The sequence below is a fragment of the Capricornis sumatraensis genome, unplaced genomic scaffold (genome assembly GCF_032405125.1).
Source record: "Capricornis sumatraensis isolate serow.1 unplaced genomic scaffold, serow.2 scaffold1, whole genome shotgun sequence".
Classification (NCBI taxonomy): Eukaryota; Metazoa; Chordata; class Mammalia; order Artiodactyla; family Bovidae; genus Capricornis; species Capricornis sumatraensis.
Window position 1 is genome coordinate 711,455 of NW_027184612.1, and position 21,005 is coordinate 732,459.

General features: G+C 37.5%; 1 protein-coding gene across 3 annotated transcripts in view; it reads right to left on the bottom strand.

Moving 5' to 3' along the window:
* The window catches only part of LOC138072301 (lysozyme C, kidney isozyme-like), a 55,452-nt gene that overhangs the window by 12,819 nt on the left and 21,628 nt on the right, over positions 1-21,005 (bottom strand). The window contains exon 2 of one of the 3 annotated variants that reach the window (XM_068963406.1): positions 12,376-12,485. The exons of 1 other annotated variant lie outside the window; for it this stretch is intronic. The gene's annotated coding sequence lies outside the window, so the exon portion shown is untranslated. Of the gene's footprint in view, positions 1-1,007; positions 1,142-12,375; positions 12,486-21,005 lie in introns of those variants that run through there. One more of the 3 variants, XM_068963408.1, reaches the window with a different exon arrangement.

The following is a 21,005-nucleotide window of genomic DNA, read 5'->3' on the forward strand; positions in this document are numbered from 1 at the left end:
CCACTACTCCTGAGCCTGCCAGCGGCAACTACCGAAGCCCAGGTACCTAGAGCCTGTACTCTGCAACAGAAGCCAGCACAGTGAGAAGCCCAGGCACCACAATAAAGAGTAGCTCCCCACCCACTGCAACTAGAGGAAGTCCACATGCAGCAGCAAAGACCCAGCACAACAAAAAATAAACGTTCGTTGACTAATTTTTAAAAACCCTACTACAAATGTGTGTAATAGACAAGCTTAAAAAAAAAAATGTCCTGGAATGTTTGAAACTATTGAAAGGAGTTTGACAACTCTGACTGAGATCTAGGGCGATGAATTAATACACGAATAAGTAAATGGAAGACTATGCAAACAAAAAGTAAGGCAATTGTCAATTCCAAGAAAACTAAAACACAAGAAAAGAAGATATACAACCAAATTATACGATCATAGTATACTCATCTGTGAGAGTTTGTACATGCTTGTAAAGGGGAACAAGACATGGGGAGTCCAGAGAGCTAAATCTTCATCTTCCTTGGCGGAAATCAGTAGAAAATACCCATGATTGAAAATAAAAAATGAATAGAATAATCATACTCTTGACATATATGGCCATAATAATAAAATAGAACTAAAGAAGCTAAAAATACCTAAGAAGTTGAAAGACATTGCCTCTAGTGTTGGGAATTGGATAAGAAAGTTTAGGGCTATCTTTCAGCATTTAACTTATAACACCTTATTTGACTTTAAAAAATGTGCGTATGAATTTTATGATTAAAAAAACTTTAAAACGTCTTATGTAAGAAAAAGGACTAAAAGATACACACCAGAATGTTTATACTGACACTCTTCAGAATTTTGTTCAACTTGTATATTTTGGCATTTTCCAAGTTTTGTTCTTTCAGCATATATTACTTTTATAATTAGCAAAATAATAAATAATTACACATACAGAGAGGAGTGTGCAGAATCACTAAAAAAAGAATGATTTTTTTGAAGTCCTCAACATTCCTCTGTGTATATGAACTCACCCATATTGGTAGAAATAGTCTGCCAATTAACTTTAAATTTATCCTTCTTTCATGCAGCTCATCTGTACCCAGATCAGTGGTCTCTTAAGCTTCAATAGAAAGGAGTTAAATATTAATTTTCAATGAACTTCATGAGATGCATTAAAATGGCATATAAGCTATAGAAAAAGAAACATGAGAGAATATGTCAGAACAATCCTGTTTTGTTTAGGATCATTTTTATTGTATCATTAACTTTCTTAAAAGACTGAAAAATACTCTTATAAGAATAGAATTTATATTTCTTGGAATAAGAGATAAGTTGCCAAGCTCCTGGAACACTGTCCCATCCAGGCCTTCATTTGGGAGATTATATTATTGAAGGAGGATAAAGCAGGAAGAAACATTTCCTGAGGCCTGGGTACTTGAGGAGGCAAATTTGGCCAGATCTGAGATGATAGTGGTAACAGGCTTGAGAAGTGGCAGGGCCCTGCATCCCACTCCGTGGGGGTCCCAGAGCAGTGGTAAGAGGTCTCTTGGATGGCATGCAGCTGCTGGGAAAGTGAACATGAATTGCTCTCCCTTGGGAATCAATAAAGCTTTTTTAAAAAATATTTATTTATTTGGTTGTGCTGGGTCTCAGCTGCAGCAATGTGAACTCTTAGTTGCAGCATGTAGGATCTAGTTCATTGACCAGGGATTGAACCCAGGCCCCCTGCATTGGGAGCACAGAGTCTTAGCCACTGGACCACCAGACAAGTCCCTCAACGAAGCTTCAAGAAAGAGCTTCTGCCTTCGAGTGAACCATGTCAGCCTGGGAAATTACCATCATATGAACATCTCAGTGATGGACTGAAACTCTAAGGTCTTCCTCAAGTTTTCTGGGCTTTGTCCTTTCTTGAGATGCTTGTAAGCTCCTGGGCAGGGGATAAGCTAAAGAAGTTTTACAACACCATCTTTTGGGGAAATGGGGCTTAGAGACAAATTTTGTTAGATTTAGAAAAATAAAGCAAAGTGATGGTTCTTGCACCCATTTATAGTATAGCAAATTTAGACCCTCTGCACTATTTGACCTAGACTTACCTTCTCTGAATGTGACTGCAGAGTGGGAAGTGAGATGGTTCTTGAGAGCCCTAGAGATGAAACTACTTTCCTGAAAATGGCTCTTCGATTTAATGATTTTGGTCACCACTGACCCTGGAGGTAAGCCACGGTGTTTTTAATTTTCAGTGACTCAGACCTCTCTGTCTTGATAATCTTGTTTCACTATAATCTATCCCATCACTTTTTTGCTGTTGTTGTTCCTGCAATCTGGTTTTTATTTTCTTGTCATTCAGTCACTCAGTTGTGTCTGACTCTTTGCAACCCCATGGACTGCAGCATGCCAGGCTTCCCTGTCCTTCATTATCTCCTGGAGCTTGCTCAAACTCATGTCCATTGAGTTGATGATGCCATTCAACCATCTCATCCTCTATTGGCCCCTTCTCCTCCTACCCTCAATCTTTCCCAGCATCAGGGTCTTTTTCAATGAATCAGCTTTTCGCATCAGGTGGCCAAAGTATTGGAGCGTCAGCTTCAGCATCAGTCCTTCCAATGAATATTCAGCACTGATTTCCTTGAGGACTGACTGGTTTGATCTCCTTGCAGTCCAAGGGACTCTCAAGAGTCTTCTTCAATACCACTATTCGAAAGCATCAGTTCTTAGGCACTCAGCTTTCTTTATGGTCCAGCTCTCACATCCATACATAACTACTGGAAAAACCACAGCTTTGACTACATAAAACTTTGTTGGCAAAATGATGTCTCTCCCTTTTCTAAATTAAAATCTATTTGTGTCAATATATGAAGGACATGAAAAACTATATGAAAATAGCATAACCTCAGGAAGTATTAATAACTGACACTGGTAAAAAAAAAAAAAAAAAAGACCGTATTAATGAAAAGAGGCATTGGAATGAGTTTTGTCAAAGATTGTAAATAGTCACTTGCTATGAAGCAGTGCCATTCCGTGGTCAGGGCAGCTCCTCTCATTAGCCAGCTGACACTGTCCTTGTGTAGTTTGGCTCAGGGGTGCAGAGGACCTAGTCTCATCTCTGCTGTGGCAGCATGGCTGCTAGGAGAATTTGGAAGAGGCAGGGGAGATGGGAGGGCTGGCATGTGGGGTAAGGGACACAGCTGGACTCTCCCAGGGAGCCCAGATGCTGAAAGCTGAAGATGGAGTAATTTCTAATGGAGCTGTGTAATAGCCCTGTGAAACAGGACCAGCATCCAGCTGCTCCCAGCAAGTCCAGCATCCTAGCCACAGGTCAGAGTGGCTCTCTGTGGGGACATTCCCTGACTCAGGGCAGTGCTTCACCCTAATCCAAAGCTGGCATTTTGTTGGCCAGGTTCTTGGGTCATTGAAAAATGGTAAATGATTTGGGTTTGCCTAATCCAAACCAGTGTGTCTTTTTCGAGGATTAGTGATCACTTTCTGTTCTTTTAGCTCTCAATGTCTCTGTAATTTCAGTTCCCGCTCTTTGCAAAATAGATCGAACAAGCAAGATGCTTTCCTGCATCTCATAACACCACCCAAACTCCAGAAATCATCTAACTTTTGTACTTAATTTACTATGTAGTCTTGGTGTTTTTGTGTTTTGAGTCAGATACTCAGTTCATGGGCTTTCCAGGTGGCTCAGAGATAAAGAATCTGCCTGCCAAGCAGGAGACGTGAGTTTGATCCCTGGGTCAGGAGAATCTCCTGGAGAAGGAAATTGCAACCTACTCCAGTATTCTGGCTTGGGAAATCCCATGGACAGAGATGCCTTGCAGGCTACAGTCCTTAGGGTCGCAAAGGAATCAGACACAACATAGCGACTAAAAAACAACAATCTGTTCATACTGAGAAAAAATACTACTACTTAATATACACAAGAGAAATTATTTCTACTGTGCTGTCAATACTGTGCTATAAAAGTTATTGTGGTCTCGCACAGAGCCACAACTTACTGACCCATGAATTGATCTTTAAGCCTAAAACAGTACCAGCCTAGTCATCTGCCAGGTACTTTACTGCTAATCACAGAGGAGACTCTACCATTCTTCACCCTTGCCATGCATCACTCTTTCATCTTTGTTCCTGCTGTCTCCTCAATGTGCTGTGCAGACAATGGAAGAAATAATAGGTGCTGGTGTCAAAGACAACGCTGGGGGGTGAGCAGAACCAGACCTAAAAGCTTAATCCCCGAAACAGTAAAGTTCAGCAATTAATCCCAAAGACAATGGAAAGTATTCATGAGTATTAAACTGGAAGGTAACTGGATCAAAATCTTAAAACAAAGTAAATTAACACTCTCGATTGCATTCAGGGACTGCTGCTAGAAAACTATACGAGTAATTCAGATGGCAGATGAAGTGGGAAGTGGATAATAGAACTAGGAGAATTCAAGAGATATTTAGGAGGTTTGAATAATCAAGATTGGAGACTATTTTGAGACACAGGGATAAAAGGAAAGGTATATAATGCTAGCTTTTTTTTTTACTCAAATGCTTGCAATGTGTTAGCCACTTAATAGCCACATTATTTATAATTCTTTCAGGGGTCTTAAAGATAGGTATTATGTCCATTTTACAAATGAAAAACTATGTCTCCCAGAGGAGAAAAGTCCTGCCCCAAGACATACAGATAGTGAGTGGGGGAGCTGGGAGTTAGATTCAGGTCAGGTCCATGGTCTTTTCAGTTTACCTCGTTACCTTGAAGTTCAAGTGAAAGGGAAGAAATTCTCTCACAACACACTATAACTTCTTTGTCTACCTCTTGCTGATTTTAGTTCCCAATATAATTATACAAATCCATTTTATGTGTTTTAAGTGTGATTTTCATCTAAGAGGTTAATCTAACTCCAGGCAATGCCATTAAACAATCAGAGACTATTTCAAGATCAGTATTCTTTTTTTGTTAATCAGAGATGTTACTTATTTATTTTTGGCTGCATGGGTCTTAATTGCCACAGGTGGGCTTTCTCTAGCTGTGACGAGTGGGGGCTGCTCTCTAGTGCTTGGGCCTCTCATTCCCGTGGCTTCCCTTGTTGCACAGCACTGCTCTAGGCACTCTGGCTCCAACAGCTGCGGCTCCCAGGCTCTAGAACACGATCTCAGCGGTGTGGCACTGGGGTTATCTGCCTGGTGGCACATGGGATCTTCCTGGACCAGGGATCAAACCCATGTGCCCTGCATTGGCAGGTAGATTTTTAACCACTGGACAACCAGAGAAGCCCCTAAAAATCAATTTTCTTAATATGAGTACAACTGATAATTGTGGAAAGTTTTTTATTTCTTTGTGAATACTTTCTTTGTACTATTATTTCTGTTACATTTAAACTTTCAGATTCAATGAAATTATAACTTTAGAGTTCACTTCCCTTTTTCACATTATGAACAGATATTTCCCTTCCCACATGGGTCAGGTTACAAAAATCCTTCCTCAATTTACACAAAAATTGGGCATTCATCATTGAGAAATTGTAATGAAATAAGTAACTGATTTTTCAAACATGTGATAAAACATAATCTTGTTGACAAAGAGATGGGAATGTTCCTATTTTCGTTTGCTCTTTCTAGAAGAGTATTCTGATTTCATTTCTCTGTTAAGTATGACTTTTGAGTTTAAGGTTTGATCTTTTTAGTTGTGCCAAATCAACTGCATATCATTAAAGTTCTTTCACTGAACTAAAACGCAGTGATTTCAATCTGTAAATTAGCTCTGGTAACATTACAAAATGCTGAGAAGAGAAGAAATAGTTGGAAATATGGGAATAAGGTAATGTACCTGGATCGTATTTTTTTTCCCTTTCTTGACAAACAAATATTTTATTTCTCCTCTTAAGAAGCAAATAAGATAATATGCTCAACTTCATATTAACAACAATTTATCTGTACACACTGAATTGAAGATGCTTCTGTTCTCTCTTTGACATCACTCTAAATGAAGATGCAGCCACAAATTATTTCACCCCAACACCTCACCTCAAGTCAATATCATACCTCTGTAAGGTGGCTGGTTGCTGGCATGTGAGTGGTCTATTTCCAACTCTGTTAAATAGGAAGTGAACTCACAAACACAGCATCATTTTTCACACTGTCTCACATGAGCTGAACCAGAGATTATGAGGGCTAGTATCAGTGCTTTATACATTTATTTTGGAAAATAATTTCCTTGACTGCTGATTCAAAAGGATTTTCAATTAAAGAGTCACTTATTAATAGTAAATGAGAAATACGGTAAGAATATGGAATGATAAACTCTGCATACAGAATCTATGTGTTATCTTAGTAATTTTTATGTAAATCTCAAACTATTCTAAAATTAAAAGTTTCAGTTCAGTTCAGTTTAGTTCAGTCGCTCAGTCATGTCCGACTCTTTGCGACCCCATGAATTGCAGCACGCCAGGCCTCCCTGTCCATCACCAACTCCCGGAGTTCACTCAAACTCACATCCATCAAATCGGTGATGCCATCCAGCCATCTCATCCTCTGTCATCCCCTTCTCCTCCTGTCCCCAATCCCTCCCAGCATCAGAGTCTTTTACAATGAGTCAACTCTTCGCATGAGGTGGCTAAAGTACTGGCATTTCAGCTTCAGCATCATTCCTTCCAAAGAACACCCAGGACTGATCTCCTTTAGAATGGACTGGTTGGATCTCCTTGCAGTCCAAGGGACTCTCAAGAGTCTTCTCCAACACCACAGTTCAAAAGCATCAATTCTTCGGCGCTCAGATTTCTTCACAGTCCAACTCTCACATCCATACATGACCACAGGAAAAACCATAGATTTTTTTTAAAAAAAAAAGTATAAGAGAGAACATAGTATGTTCTGGAAATCTCCTTTGAAGTGGGGAGTGGAAGTGAAGAATTTGGCTAGGTAGGCAAAAGACCTTTTATGCTATTCAAAGGAGATTCAATACATAAATTGTATAGGCTGGATGAGGATTCCTAGATCTGTGGATGGGCTTCAGGGGTGTTGCAAAACCTCCTGAGTTGTATAAGATTATATTGTCTGAATGTGTATAGTATGTTTTTCTCTGAAGAAAGTTAAAAACTTTAATTATTATTCAATTATTCTTAAAGGGAAAAGCACATAAAATTGTTAATAATCACTGCTGAAGGTAATGTTGAAATTGAAATATTTCGAGCAAGAGATATGAAACAATTCTATTTTTGTGTGCAAAAAAGATCCCTTCTTGGTAGTCCAGACTATAGTGATAATGTGTATGTATTTGGAGAAGGAAGGCAGGAGTTAAAGCCAAGATGGTGATAAAGACCATGATCTTCAGACTTTTTTGAATTGTGGTCTACTTTGCAGGGGAAAGGAATGACCCCATAAGATACCCTACCCTACTGTTGCCACTTTCCTGAGAAAAAAATTACTCAGTCTTTGGGATGAAATGTCATTTTTGTAAACCAAAGTTTGATGGGATTATATATACATCAACTTTATCATTGTAGATAAATGCACTGTACAAAAAAGGTCTCAATGACCCATATAACCACAATGGTGTGATCACTCACCCAGAGCCAGACATGCTGGAGTGTGAAGTCAAGTGGGTCTTAGGAAGCATTACTACAAATAAAGCTAGTGGCAGTGATGGAATTCCATCTGAGCTATCTAAAGTCCTAAAAGATGATGCTTAAAAGTTCTGCTCTCAATATGGCAGCAAATTTGGAAAACACAGCAGTGGCCACAGGACTGGAAAAGGTCAGTTTTCATCCCAATTTCAAAGAAGGGCAGTGCTAAAGAATGTTCAAACTACAGTACAACTGTACTCATTTCACATGCTGGCAAGGTAATGCTCAAAATCATTTAAGCTAGGCTTCGACAAGATGTGAGTCGAGCGATTTCAGATGTACAAACTAGATGTAGAAAAAGCAGAGGAACCAGAGATCAAGTTGGTAACATCCGTAGGATCATAGAAAAAGCAAGGAAATTCCAGAACATCTACTTCTGCTTCATTGAGCACGCTAAAGCCTTTGATTGTGTGGATCACAACAAACTGTGGAAAATTCTTAAAGAGATGGGTATACTAGACCACCTTACCTATCTCCTGAGAAACCCGTATACAGGTCGAGAAGCAACAGTCAGAACTGGACATGGAACAATGGACTGGTTCAAAAATGGGAAAGGAGTATGTCAAGGCTGTATATTGTCATCCTGCTTATTTAACTTATATGCGGAGTACATCATGCGAAATGCTGGGCTGGATGCAGCTCAAGCTGGAATCAAGATTGCCAGAAGAAATATTAATAACCTCAGATATGCAGATGACACCACCCTAATGCCAGAAAGCAAAGAGGAACTAAAGAGCCTCTTAATGAAGTTGAAAAAGGAGAGAGAAAAAGTTGCTTAAAAGTCAACATTCAAACAACTAAGATCATAGCATCCAGTCCCATCATTTCATGGCAAATAGATGGGGACGGGGGCGGGGGCGGGGGGCGGAGCATGGAAACACTGACAGATTTTATTTTCTTGGGCTCCAAAATCACTGCAGATGGTGACTGCAGCCATGAAATTAAAAGATGTTTGTTTCTTGGAAGAAAAGTTATGACAAACCTAGGCAGTGTTTTAAAAAGCAGAGACATCACTTTGCCAACAAAGGTCTGTCTAATCAAAGCTAAGGTTTTTCCAGCAGTCATGTATGGAAGTGAGAGTTGGACCATAAAGAAGGCTGAGCAATGAAGAATTGATGCATTTGAACTGTTATGCTGGAGAAGACTCTTCAGAGTCCTTCGGTCTGCAAGGAGATCAAATCAGTCCATCCTAAAGGAAATCAGTCCTGAATAGTCACTGGAAGGACTGATGCTGAAGCTGACGCTCCAATATTTTGGCCATGTAATGCAAAGAACTGACTTATTGAAAAAGACCCTGATGTTGGAAAACACTGAGGGCAGGCGGAGAAGGGAATGACAGAGGATGAGATGGTTGGATGACATGAGTTTGAACAAACTCCGGGAGATAGTGAAGGACAGAGAAGTCTGGCATGCTGCAGTCCAGGGGGTCACAAAGGGTCAGACATGACTGAGAGTCTGAACAACAACATGGGTCACTATGCACCAGCATCCTGGCAACAGAGAAGAAAAACTGTTCCCCCGGAACAGGGATTCCCACATGCTGCAGCAGCAACTATCTCCAGGCTGGTGAAAGGTAAAGCCCACTAACTTCTTCTGGAGAAGGACTGAGGCTTAGCAATAGTAACAGCAGCTTTACGATCAACAGGTCATTTTCTTGAGCTGTCTGGGATGTCCAGTTTCAGGATGAAGTTAGAGTAACTATAGATACCGTGGACTGAGTAAGTATCCTTGGATTCTTTGAACTTCAAAGGAAGAATTGTTTAATAAAGAAGATAGAACACAATTTCCTGTTAATGTGGCCAAGTGGGATCTTAATTAGGAAAACATCTCAGAATGGTGAAGCCCAACACTAAGGCAGGCCACCTTTCAGGATATAGAAGTAGCTATAATTCTATTGAGTTATCTACCTGTAACTCAGGTACTGGATAAATATCCTTTCTTTTCAACCTCACCTTACCATGAAGAGGTTATCTACGGTTGAATTAGCACTATCAGAGCCCACATTTCCTATAAGTGATATAAACTTGGCTCCAAGTGCTTTATACATATTTGCCCAAGTAACCTATCTTAAAAAAAAAAAAAAAAAAGGAGGAAAGATTACAAAGCTGCACTAATCTCTATGATCCTGCCAAGATCATTCTCATGAAGTTATACTTTATAAAGTATGTGCTTATGCTCATAATTTGTACTCTATGAAGCTCAATCTTTTCTTCTATAAAATGAGAGTACTAATGTTCATCCTGTAGCTTTGTTGAAATCACACCATGAAGATTACAGCAAAATTTAAACAACCAAATGACAGCTCCTTTTCTACCCTCTTAGTTCTTTCTCCTCTCTAAACAAGAAAAACAAATTATTATTTTAATATATCACATGCCATAGCATTTACATAGACCACTCTTGACGATCTCAACAAACCACAAACCCAGAGGTAAGAAGATTTTATCATAGTTGATGAATCTTATACTACAATAAGAGTGAGAGAAAACAGAAAATTTGTTACCTTCGTGGCATCTATTTATTAGTTGATTTTAGAAGTGTTTGAGGAAAAATAAATAATAAGAAATACCACCTGGAAAGACCACTATTAAAAACTTAGCACAGTAATCAAGATAGCATAATACTGAAGGGAAAATAAGACACGTAGGTCAATGGAACAGAATAGAAAGCCCAGAAACAGACTCTTACAAATATGCCCAGTTAATTTTTGACTAAAGAGCAAAAGTGACTAAATGGAGGATGGGCAGCCTTTTCAATAAATGGAACTAGAGAAATTGAAATTCATCAGCAAAAAAAAAAAAAAAAAACTTGACCTAAAAACTCACACTTTATGCAAAATTGTACTGAAAACAAAATTTTAATTTAAACTATAAAACTTATAGAAAATAACATAGGAGAAAATCTTTCAGACCTAGAATTAGGTAAAGAATTCTTAGGCTTGACACCAAAAGCATAATTCATAAAAGGAAAAAACAGATAAATTGGCCCTCATCAAAATAAACTTTTGCTCTGCAAAAAGACCCTATACAAGGATAAAAAGACAAATTAGAGACCAGGGGAAGATTCTGAAAATCACTTATCAAAATTCTTTTGTCTAAAACACATAAAGATCCTTCAAATCTCAACATTTAAAAAATAATAATCTAATTAGAAAACTGGGCATGGACAAAAATTCACAGACATTCCTCCAAAAAGGACAGGTATACAGCTGGCAAATAAACAACTGAAAAGACTTTAACATTATCATCCATTAGACGGATGCTAATTAAAACTACAGTATCCTGTCAAAATTAACAATGGACTTATTATACAACCTAGCAATCTACTTTTGGGTATTTATCCTAGAGAAATGTCTTCTTTCCACATAAGAACTTGTATATGAATATTCATAGCAACTTTATTCTTAAATAGCCAATAACTGTAAACTATCCAAATTTCCTTGAGGTTCCTTAAGATGTTGTTTGTATCAATAGTTTGCATCTTTTTCTAAATCACTGAGTAGTATTCCATGGTGTGGACACATCAGTTTGTTTAATCATTCACCCACTCAATGAAATCTTACTAGTTTATGGTTTTTGGCTATTAAGAATAAAGTTGCTATGAATATTCATATACTTCTAAATATCACTTGGGTCAAAGAAGAAATCTCAAGAGAAATGAAAGAATTGTTTAAACTAAATGAAAATAAAAATACAGCTTATGAAAATGTATGAAATACACTGAAAATAGTGCTTACAGAGAAATTTACAGCATTAAATACATATATTAGTAGAGAAGAAGACGTAAAATTAAAAAAAGAAAAACACTAAAAAAAAACCCCTAATATTCTACCTTAGGAAACTCGAAAAAGAAGAACAATTCAAGCCAAACCAAATGCACAAGAAAAGAAATAATACAAATTAGAGCAGCAATGAAATTGAAAATAGGAAAACAATAGAGAAAATCAACAAAACCAAAATCTGGCTCTTTGAAAAGATCAATAAAATTGATAAACTTCTAGTAGGCTAAGAGTACAAGAGAAGACACAAATTACTAAATTCTGATACAGGTCCTGATCAGTCCAAGAAGAACTTTGAAAAATTATGCTAAGTGAAAGAAGCCAGTCACCAAGGACTACCTATGATTCCATGCACATAAAATGCTCATCCCAGGGAAGTACACAGAGACAGAAAGCAGATTGGTGACTGCCAAGTGCTGGGGTTAGGGGTCAGTAGGTGATAGCTGAAGGACACTTCCTTTCTTTTTGAGGTGATGAAAATGTTCTGAAATCAACTTTGGTGACAGGTATATGTATCTGTGAATACATTAAAAACCACTCAAGTGTACACTTTAAATGAGTGAATTGATGGTATGTGAACCATCTCAATAAAGGCATCTAAGAGAAACAACAGAGTGCAAAAAATTGTATACAACAGGCTAAATTTTCTAAGAAAAGAATGAGGGGGGGGTGACAAAATGTTTCAGAACAAAAAGCTTATCTATGCATAATATTTCAGGGAGGACCCAGGAAACAGAATATATCTATTGCCTCCAAGGAAGAGAACTGGTGACGGAAGGACATGCTTGGAGGAAACTTTACATTGTATTATCTTTTTGCATTTTCATGTGCCATATTATTAGGCAGATTTACCATGAAACTAATGAAGCTTAAACTTTGGGCCCCTCACTTGCACAGGCTCTTCATAAGGCCCCAAGAGGGCCCTAAACCATACTTACCTGTTTGTAAAATTGATGCTCATGTTTGTAAAATTTCCAAAAATGAGATGTGTTAACTTCCAACAACTCACCTTGCTATTTCTTTCCACTCCAAATTCCCCTTCTTTTACTTCTCCTTTTGTGATGTGTGAGGAAAGGAGAAGAAAGAATCTGGCTGCAAACATTTTTGGGAGCCCATGCTCTGCAACAAGAGAAGCCACCTTAGTGAGAAGCCTGAGCTCGGCAACTACGGAGTAGCCGGTGCTCGCTACAACCAGAGACAGCCCAAGCGTAGCAAGACCCGGTTCAGCCAATAAACAAATAAATGAAATTTTTAAAAAAGAAATGTTTGACCAGTTTTATTGAGGTATAAATAACATACAAAAACCGCACTTTAAAGTATACAATTTGATATGTTTTTATATATGCATACACCCATGAGGCCATCACCACAGTCAAAAAAGATCATATTCTTCACCTTCAAAAGATTCCTCTCGTTCCTTCATCAGATATGTGCTTTGCAAAGATTTTATTCCAATATTTTCATTATCTTAGCAGCATCTTTTTAAAAGCAAAAGTTTTATAAATTACACTGAAGTTCAATTTATTTATTTGTCCTTTTCTTGAGTATGCTTTTGCTGTTGTATCTAACAAACAAGTCACACGATTTTTGCTTATTTTTCTTGGAGGAGTTCTATTGTTTTAGGTTTTTCATTTAGGTCTACAATCCATCTTGAGTTATTTTCCGTATGTAGTGTGCAGTGTGGATTCAAGTTCATTTTTTTGCATACCGACATCTAGTTGTCCCAGCACCACTTGTTAAAAGGCCCATCCCTTCTCCACTACATTGCCTTTGTGCCTTTAAAGCATTTTTCTATATTTACAGAAACGTTGCAAAGGTAGTACTGACAATTCTGTCACTGAGTTTTCCCAATGTCAGTGTTCTAGTTTTGGCAAATGTAGTTTTCTCTTAGTTTTGTCTACGTGAGATGTAGACATTAGTAGATTACTATTAACTAAGTTCTAGGCTTTATTTGATCCCACTAGTTTTCCCACTAACGTTCTTTTTCTGTTCCAGGATCCAACAGGGAATACCACATTATATTTGTTTTCATGTCTTCTTAGGTTTTTTGGTTTACACATAAATAAAAATGCGCTTAGACCAAAGTTTTCAACAGGAACAAGAAAGAACATTAAATATTACTCTGAAGTGCTAATCGTTGTGGCTATTAAGATTTTAAAGCAAAAGTGACTTCCCTGGTGGTGCAGTGGTTAAGACTCCATGCTCCAATGCAGGAGGCCCAGGTCTGACCCCTAGTCAAGGAACTAGAGCCTGCATGTTGCAGCTAACAGCATGCGTGCCACAATTAAAGATCCTGGATGCAGCAACTAAGACACATCACAGCCAAATAAATTTTAAAAGGAAGTTCAACTGGATTAAAAAAAACGATTTTAAAGCAAAAGAATTTTCTTTCAGAGTTCATAATGAACAGCAGCATTATTAAATAGCAAATATTTCATAGGAATCATCAAAATAGCTGCTGTTTTCATCCAGGAACATTTGGAAAAATACTAAAATGAGAAAAGCTAATTAATATTTATCCAAAACACTTTATTAAAACTTAAAATGGAAAAATATGTATAAAATTAACTGGTAAAGAAACAAATCAGATAGCAAGTAATAGTCCATTACTGGAGATTTTATTTCAGATTTAACAGCCCTGATCAATTGTTGATTGTTGTGTAATATGGTTAATACAGAAAACCTTATGAGTGATTTTTAACTTTCTTATCAACTGAAAACTAGCTATGGCTTTATTCAACAAAGTGGAGCAACTTCTGGATGACTTGAACCTGTTGTTGAATGGTATTTGTAGTCAGCTGTATGATAAGAAAGCTATAATGAAAGATGTGAATAAAGCATTTTTTAAAAACATGAACAAGTACAGAATATGTGCTCTGTCTAGTTTCTTTAAATTCACTGGAGAAAATGTCACATCTTTGATATTAGGATTTGTTGAGTTGGATTCAACATTTTGCAACGATTATTTGTGTTCTTTTCAGGTATAATTCTCCACTTTTACAAAATAATTCTGTTACTAGAATTGCCTACATGATTTTCCAAGAAGATTCTAATTCCATATGCTAACTCACAAATTATCCTAAATAAATATATAAGGAGTATACATGCACGCATGCTCAGTCCCTCAGTTGTGTCCAACTCTGAAACCCCCTGGACTGTAGCCCACCACACTCCTCTGTCCACGGATTTTTCAGTCAAGAATACTGGAGTAGGTTGCCATTTCCTAGTCCAGGGGATCTTCCCAACCCATGTACCTGGAGGCAAATGAACTTCTCCAGTGTGACGGCAATATGTGAGGCTAGCTAGAGTTATGGTGAGAGTTCGTGTCCTTGCCAAGTGCTTGGATTGTTAGAAACAGAGGCTCTTTTTAAGTAGATATACACCAAATTCTGGTAAAAGTTCATTATGCCCTCCAAGTCCCCTATGAGGACACTGGCTTACTATATGAGAACAAAATGAAGGTCCATCATTAGGACTGTGGACCCTTAATGAGGTCACTATTCCAGAACTTAATAAACACACTCACTACTCTCTGACCAGCTCACTGGGAGGTGGCTATCTTGTAAAAATGTGGGCTCCTTGGGAGCTTCAGCTTTATACAAGGCAACACATGGAAGATGGCCTCTCAAATGTGGCTTGGCCATTCCTGAACACAACATGACACTCAGATTGTGAAAGACCCCAGACATCCACTGATTAACAACATTCCCTTCCAGTTACTTTCCCATACAATGTTTTCTCCCATCATCCCCTCCTGAATTCAGTTCAATCATCCTTTTATCCTTACCACTCCATTAATATCATTCCACTCAAAGTCACCATGAGTTCCAGATGTCACAGCCAAAGGTCAACTCAGTCTTCATTTTATCAAAACCGTCAATAGTATGTGACACACCTCACTCCGTTTTGAGAAACTAGGCTTCCAAGACACCCTCCTTTTCTTTCCCTCTCTCCCTCCTTTCCTCTCCTTTCCTTCCCTCTCTATCCCACACTCCCTCCTTGTCTCCCCACACTTCCATCTCTCTTCTTTCTCTCCTCTCTTCCTTTCTTCCTTGGTTCTCTTACCTCACGAGCTGCTGCCTATCTTTTTGGTTGCATCATTCTATCTTCCCTATTTCTAGGTATAAGAGCCCCCTTTTTCAGACTGTTGACCTTTCCTCTTTATCCATCATTGTTCTCCTGGTGATCTCACCTGGTCCCACTGCTTCAAATATTATTAGATACTGATACCTCACACAGTTGTACCTCTAGTCATGAAATTGTCCCAAATTCCAGATATGTACATCCAAATGAGTACCTAGCTCCCCCTTGGTAGCCTAATCGTTGTCTCAAACTCAACATGCCCAATATGAAACTTTTTATTTCTGCTCCCACCAAAAAATTAAAAAAAAAAAAATCCCACCCAACCCTCCAGTTTTATCTCAGTAGAAAACAATTCTATTTTTTTATTTCTTAGGTCAAAGACTATAGAGATATCCTTGATTTCTTTCTCTCTCATTCAGCTTTTGTCCATCAACAAATGAAGTCAGCTCTACCTTTAAAATATACTGTCTTACTGCTTCTTCACAACTATTGCCTCAATCAAACCACTTCAATTTCTCACCACACTAATGCAAAATTGCCAGTTGGTCTGCCTGCTCCCACAACTGTTCCCTAACCATTTCTTCTCCAGATAGTGACCAGTGATAAAAGGGGGATTGCGACACTCCTCTACTCATACCCTTCCATGCTTCCTGTCACACTGTGAGTAAAAACTAAAATCTTCACCATTCCCTATAAAGCCCTACCCAGCCATGCCCCCAAACATCTTCCTAAATCCATTTCCAACCATTCTCCTCTTCCCTCATTCTACTAGCCTTTGCTGCTTCACTTATACGTAAAGTTCCTGTACACACACAGCTCTGCAGCTGAATTATCTGTTTTAATTCACCTAGTTGTTCCTTTGCTAGTCCATACTCTTGTTATAATATTTTCATCGGATCCCTTAATATCTGGTGTAGTCATCCCCCCTTTAATTTTCTTCATCGACACAGATTTGGCAACTCTGAACTCCATTCTTTTATCTGAATTTTAGAATTTGTTATTTTGGATACCCTAAGTATCTTAACAGTAATTTGATTTGCAAAGCATTGAGTTTGCAATTTGGTTGATCTTTAACTTTGAACGTGAAGTCTTCCCATCTTTAAATATGGTATATTTGCCCAATTATTAAAACCTGTTTTATCTGCTTTGTTAGAGATTAAAATATTTCCCCATAAAATCTTGAATATTCTTAATTAGTTTGATTCCTTTTCTCTTTTGGCCTCATCCTTCTCCAGCCTTTCCCCACCTTAAGCACCATACATATATACGTGATTCAACATTACTCTCTCAGTGGCCTCTCATGAGTTTTGCATTAGTTCTTCAGGTCTTCCTAGATTTTCTTTTTTATCCTGCGGCATCTCTGGAGCTAGGACGGCAAAGGCAACATGCAGCCTATGCTGGTTTGCCCCCATGGTCCCACTGATTGTCTATGATGGTTTGAGCTGAATTATTTTACTATTGGCAAGTGAATCTCCTAATTAAAACATGTCAGTAAGTGGCACATATAACAAAATGACAAATAGGGTTGTTTATGGGCATTATAGGAGAAAGCAATGGCACCCCACTCCAGTACTCTTGCCTGGAAAATTCCATGGACAGAGAGGCTTGGTGGGCTGCAGTCCATGGGGTCGCTAAGAGTCGGGCACATGACTGAGCGACTTCATTTTCATTTTTTACTTGCATGCATCGGAGAAGGAAATGGCAACCCACTCAGTGTTCTTGCTTGGAGAATCCCAGGGATTGGGGGAGCCTGGTGGGCTGCTGTCTGTGGGGCTGCACAGAGTCGGACACGACTGAAGTGACTTAGCAGCAGCAGCAGCATGGACATTATTTTATATTTGTCATATGCTCTCTATCTCACACCATCCAGTCCTTCTTAATCTTCCAGGCTCCCTCTGAGTCCTCCAGCAGCCCAGGTCATCACATGGCTGCTAAGTCCTACTCCTCTTTCTGTTCCTTCCACCTGCTCTGCACAACAAAGCTCTTCAGCATCCAGAAAGGCTGGATCTTCCCTCTACCATCAGATCGGGATTTCTTCTTTTTGAAAAGTGATCTAACTTTAAAATTTAGAAGCGATCATTTGTTTGTACCAAGAGATTTTTCATCCTAACAGAGATAGTTTCAATCCAAATTAATTTATAATTGGTGCAAAATTTCACAGTATAACCAATGAAAGCAATTCAATAAGTATGGTAGAGAATGGTCCTGGGTTGTAGCATTATCAGGTAAGTAAACAAGTTCTAAGAGACTTCCACAGATGGTTTATTCTTTACAGTATTTTCTCCATTTTTATAACTTCTTCCTTTGTTTTCACTTTGCTTAGCACCTAGGTTTTATAATGTAAAAGTGAAAGTCACTCAGTTGTGTCCAGTTCTTTGAGACCCCATGAACTATATAGTCCATGAACTTTTCCAGGCCAGAATACTTGAGTGGGTAGCCATTTCCTTCTCCAGGAGATCTTCCCAACCCAGGTCTCCCACATTGGAGGTGGATTTTTTACCAGCTGAGGTTTTATAAAAATTCTACAGTTTTTTCTTTCTTTTTTCCTTATGCAACACTGTGACATTGTAATGTGGGCCTGTAGTTCTCTGACGGAGACAGGGTTTTATTCATCATGCTGTTTAAGTGCAGGTCAGTCTTAAGGCTAAGACACACGATATGAAAAAATTATGAAATCTGAGTCTCTTAAGCCTAGACATTAACCCAGCAAACCTCTAAATTCTGATTAGCTTTCTCTTTACCCTCATTTTACTTTCTCTTCCCATCTTCACTGTGTGAAATTTTAAGTTCGTAATAGGGTAAAATTGCTTCTACCTTTGTTTGTAAGATATGTCATTTCAAAATTTAATATCTGAAAAATATCCAGAGGGGAATTTCATCAGATACACTCCACTCATTAGTACAAAGGCTACTGAGGTTCTCTATAGAGTCTATGTAGAATATAAGGATCACTCTTTTGTGTGTCTTGCTTGTTTTATTTTTTCTTATTCTTGTCTCCTAAACTATCTGTAGTTACAAATATCTAAACAGGTATATTTGGTACATGCAGAAGTCTGTCAGCATAATAAGCAAATGTTTTAAGTTAAAGTCTCTGGTAAATTACACTTGTGTTCTTGTACCGTTTAGTATGATTTTAGTAAATCATAAGAAAATTGATGGCTGCACTAATTAACTTTTTTCAGTCATTTTTAAACTTTCAGATTTATAAAATGTAATCATTGTTGCAATTCTTAGTGTTTTATATTTCTAAAATATGGTTGTTTCATGATAATCAAATATAAGTTATATTGGAAATATACTCGTTAAAAAATACTCCCTATTTTTTATATTTTCACTAGCTATACCTAGACAACATAAAGGCAGCTATTATTTTTTAATCAACAGTGGTTGTAAATATTCTATTTTACTTTCTTAGTACTAGACTATAGCACCAAGTGATACACTTACTGTTCTATTTCTGATATTACGATTTCAAGGCAGTTGTAGAAAATGCTTTAGTAGATGTAATAGTCAAAGAAGAGTCGCTAGAATTTGGAAAGTCATTTTGTAGTTTAAGGGGAAAATTAATTTTGTTTTGTTGTTTTAACTTTTGTTTGCTTTTCTCAAAAGTCCCTTCTTAACTAGTGAGCCCAAAATGTCAGGCCTGTAATCCCAGCTAGAGCTTTACCAGGTGTGTGTACTTCCCGGATCACACAGTTCAATGAGCTGTATTATCTGTCTCTGCACAATCTCTTCTGAAGTCAGTTGCTGATGCTGTAATCATAACCCTTGAAATGTATGGGTAAATAAAAGCTCCTTTATCAGAAATGTATGACTACTCACTTTCTCAAGAGACTCTTAATGGCAAAATTGTGGCAAAATGAGAAATTTCTTCCCTCCTATTTATTTGAAAACAACAAATTATAGTCATGATTTCAAGATTTCCTTCCAGGGCCTCATTAAATTGCCTCCCATGTCATAAAAAACCTCTTGTGAAAGATGCTTCCGGAGGAAACTTGTCACATTAAACTGTCAGTCAAGTCCTCTTCTCAAGTTTTGCTACTGTCTTTTGATCCAAGAGGAGCCACGGAGATGAACCATCTCTTCCTTAAGATTATTTAATAAATAATTTTGCATCCATTACTCTTATGCATAATAATCAGCAGCACTCTACACTATACAGTCTTGTATGTAGAGCCTACTTTAGATTGGGATGTGGAATAGACATTTTAGAATACTAAAATCATTTCCATACAAAAAGCCAAATTATTAACCTAGCAGGAGATTTTGTTGTGTTTGGTTTGTTTTCTAAAGACTGAGACACACTAGATAAAGCGTTGTTCATCTCTTCCATGAACCATAAAATTAAAGGAGATAACTGGGTTTTCCACACTTGATTCTTTGTCTCTGCAATAGAATAGGTTTTTAGCATTTGAGCAGCTTAAAGCCATTTGGTTAGTTTTTCCATATACTTTCTTTAAAAATCACTCTTCAAAAGTGCCAAGTTCCTGATTTGAAAACTCTAATCATTTGGTTTTGACCAATTGTGTGGGAAGAAATATAAAATAGTTTTTCTTCTGTTCAGCCATATTTTCTTTGGTCAATGCCATTTCTGTTTTCTTGGTTTATTCTTTCTGGATTTTTCTAAATCATTACCCTTCATACTGAATATTATGGGGGAAATATGAGCTTAATTTTTTTTTTTTTCCAAAACCAGTCTTTTGATAAAGGGCAAAGTTGAAGGCCAAAATAGACAGATAGCTCAATCAACAGATTGATTTGTACCTCCACTAGTTTGTTCCTCCACCAACATAGGCTACATTATATTTTCAGTAAAAACAGAATTTAAGACATTAGTAATAGAAGTGAACAATTCATTAAGTGTTTGATAGGTTCTCATTCTAGTTTATATATTAATCTTTAAAAATATTAACTACTGAGTAGCTCACACAAAATGGAACTTTTTAGAGGGAATTTAAGCTGATTTTTCTGTTCAGAAATTTTATAGTTAGTTTTCAGATCAGATTCATGATTTTCTCTCCTATGTTCTTTGTCTTACTTACACTGTTTTATCTCAGGGTACAACAAAGAACAAAATTAACAGTGCCTTAAATGTGAGAAAATACAGTGGGTCCTCATCATTTAATTCTTACAAGAATATTTTGAACTGAGTGTTTTTACTTTCATTTGCAGATAAGAAGGTTGCAACTTGAATGGCCTATGTAACTTGCTCAAAGTCATAGTGCAGAGCCCTGAGGTTCAAACTCAAACTTCTTTTATTCCAGAACCTAAATTCATAACTAAAATACTAACTCCTAAAAGCTATGTGGACATCCTAGTGGGCATTAGAAAGGTGTCAAAGAATGTTAGAATCAGACGAAATATTAGTGAGCATGTCATTTTAATATGGATAAACAGAAGTTTATAAAGGCAATGACCTTAATGTCATATTTTTGTTTAACGGCAGAAGTCAAATATCTTCCTATTTAAGTGCTCACTGAAAATAATCTCAAAATCATTATTTATAATTTTATTTAAAATCCTTTTTGACAGTATTACTTCTATAACGTAGAAAAA